We start from the raw sequence: 3,300 nt of genomic DNA, 5'->3' as shown, positions 1-3,300 counted from the left end.
CTTTTCCTCAAGTTTTCATTACAAAACCTATATTTTTCTTGGTATTATACTCACCATTCCCTTTTATTACTCTGATCAGTTTCTTTTTTCTAATTCTTTAGCTTTAAAACTACTTTAAATGCATTTCTGGAAAAATATAATACAAAAAGGAAAATCATATGCTGAATTTACTGGTGTTTTTCTCAACACATACATATATATATATACACACATGTGTAAGTGCATATCGATATGCAAAGACAAATATATATTTATCATTTCATATTAATACACAATGACACTTGAAGGTTATCTTTATTTATGACTTAACATACGTGTTTTAATGAAAATGGAGCAATGAAATTGATAACTTCTTTAATCCAAGTTTTTTATCACAGATCTTTTTTGACATCAGCTACACTGTCTTATGGATTCCCTGGTGGATGGGAACCACACTGCAGTGACAGGGTTCATTTTATTGGGCTTAACAGAAGATCCTACCCTTCGGGTCGTCCTCTTCACAGTCATCCTATGCATCTATCTGGTGACCATATCTAGCAATCTCAGCACAATCATTCTGATCAGAATCTCTTCTCAGCTCCATCGTCCTATGTATTTTTTTTCCTGAGCCACTTGGCTTTGACCGACATAGGCTTTTCATCCTCTCTCACACCCAATATGCTTGTAAACTTCCTGGCGGAGACAAATACAATCTCCTATCTTGGATGTGCCATCCAACTTGGATCAGCTGCTTTCTTCGGGACAGTTGAGTGCTGTCTTCTGGCTGCCATGGCCTATGATCGCTTTGTAGCAATCTGCAACCCACTGCTTTATTCAACTAAATTGTCCACGCAAGTCTGTGATCAGTTATTCTCTGTGGCTTATGTAGGTGGTTTTCTCAATGCTTCCTCCATTATGATTTCCTTCTTTTCTTTATTCTTTTGTGGACCAAATCGAGTCAATCATTTTTTCTGTGATTTTGCTCCTTTAGTTGAACTTTCCTGTTCTGATGTCAGTATCCCTGCAGTGGTCCCCTCATATTCTGTTGGCTCCATCATTATGGTCACAGTGATTGTCATAGCTGTCTCCTATGTCTACATCCTCATCACCATTATGAAGATGCACTCCACTGAGGGCCGCCACAAGGCCTTCTCCACCTGCACCTCCCACCTCACTGCAGTCACTCTGTACTATGGAACCATTACATTCATTTATGTGATGCCCAAGTCCAGCTACTCTACTGACCAGAACAAGGTGGTGTCTGTGTTCTACACGGTGGTGATCCCCATGTTGAACCCTCTCATCTACAGTCTCAGGAATAATGAGATTAAGGCTGGTCTCGAGAAGCAGCTTGGTAGAGAAGTATTTTCTTGACAAAATCTCTTATTTTATAGGGTGTGATGCAATAACATACCATAAATGTAATATTAAAAGAAATTTGGTTCCTATGGGCAAAATATGTCTGTATATAGTTAAACAGTATGAGCCTTCATAGTATAAGTGGTGGTGGATCTTCAGACAGTAAGTCAGAGACAATAGTGAGGTAACTTTAATGAATTAAATTAAATTTAGAATTAAGAATCACAAATTGGTCCATATGAAGAAAATCTTAATCTGCTGAAAATCCTTTTTACATTTTATTCATATATTACTTTTCAAAAGAAATTCTATGTCCTAAATCAAGGTTATTGCACCTCCAAACCTTTAAGGCTGTGTTCATTTTCCATAGCAGGTTATGCTGAGATGAGCCTGATAATCCTACCTTTGCCTTGACTGAGTACCTTCTGAGGGGAAATAACAAAGTGGAAACAGACAATAAAATTGCTAAACACATGGTGCTTGGAGAAGGCTTATCTGCTGGTGTTGGTCTCAATGGACTCTTAAAAATCCAGCCTGTATTTCTCAGTTCTGACTCTAGCCTTGGATATAAGGGGTCCACAGTCTAAGAGGATGAGACCAACTTAACTAACCTGTGAATAGCTGAATCCGATCAGAAGAGATGACTTCCTCTGAGGGAATAAACACGGTTCCCAAACTCATCAAGAACCGAGCAGAGTAAAAGCAAAAAAAGGATTTCCAGGAGAATCCGGCAAGCTGGATGACATTGAGTCTGTGAGACAGAAACTCTGGGAGGCATTTATAACCAGGCCCATGTCCTGCTCATAAAACGCCAGGAGACTGGACTGTTTCTCAGTTGAAATAGTGACTACCCCTCTGGACAGGCTAAATTCACCTCTATATGCTCATGACTGCTACATTTACTTCTGTCTCCTGTCTCCACTTAAGGATTCAGACACAAATTGCATCTTTCTGCAAACAGAAACACACAGCATGTCTTATTCAGGTTTCTCTAGTGAAACCGAACCAGCAGAAAGTGAAAAAGAGAGAACAGCCTTTTGATCCTTCTGTTCTGGCAATGCAGGGTTGGTCATTTTAAGCAACTCTCATGGTGAACACAGCTGACTTGAGAGAGGGATTTATACAGAGGAATTGGCTCACATGATTATGGGAGCTAAACCTGATGCAGTCAATCGATTGAAACTCTTGGTGATGCTATGTGTTATAGATTAGAACTGCTCCATATGGTTTTCTTGGGTGTAATCTTTATGGAAGCTGATTGCCAGGTCTTTCTTCCACAGCACTGTTGGGTGGGTTAGAACTGTTGACCTTTAGGTTAGTAGCCGAAAGCAAACTCCTTGCACAATCCAGGGACATATATATATTCTGGAATACATGTAAATAACCTCTTTGCGGTCCAGTTGATTTTGACTAATCTGCCCCATAGAGTTTCAAATGCTGTTATCTTTATGAAAGTGGACTGCCACATCTTTCTCCTGCCGAGTGGCTGGTGAGATCGTATTGCCAATCTTTTGGTTTGTAGCTGAGTGCTTAAACATTGTGCCACCTGAGAGAGAGAGACTGATTTTGAGAAATTGGCTCACAGGATCAGGCCGGCTAGGAAGTCCAAAATCCACACAACAGGTAAAAGGCTGGAAATTCCAGCAATATCTCTTGATAGTATTGAATCTGAATCCTTCTTCAGCAGGGAACCATAGTTTGCTCTTAGGCCTTCAACGGATTGGATGAAGCACATCCACATTATGATGGGTAATCTGCTTAGTTTAAGGTCAATTGATCAAATGTTAATCACATATGAATATCTTCATAGCAACACCCAGTCTAGAGTTTGTCCAAACAACTAGGCATCATAGCCTTTTCACGCTGACATAAAATTAATCATCACAGGGCATTAATCATTTCATTCATTCCAAAATTATACTGGGCACTTCTAATGTGCCTTGTACTGTGTAGGCTATTGGA

General features: G+C 39.7%; 1 pseudogene; it reads left to right on the top strand.

Moving 5' to 3' along the window:
- The first annotated feature begins 406 nt into the window (after positions 1-406).
- LOC126078967 (olfactory receptor 502-like) lies at positions 407-1,353 on the top strand (annotated as a pseudogene).
- The last annotated feature ends 1,947 nt before the right edge of the window (positions 1,354-3,300 follow it).

The sequence above is a fragment of the Elephas maximus genome, chromosome 7 (assembly GCF_024166365.1).
Source record: "Elephas maximus indicus isolate mEleMax1 chromosome 7, mEleMax1 primary haplotype, whole genome shotgun sequence".
NCBI lineage: Eukaryota > Metazoa > Chordata > Mammalia > Proboscidea > Elephantidae > Elephas > Elephas maximus.
Note: the sequence above shows the minus strand (reverse complement) of the source record. Positions and strands in the feature narration are given on the sequence as shown.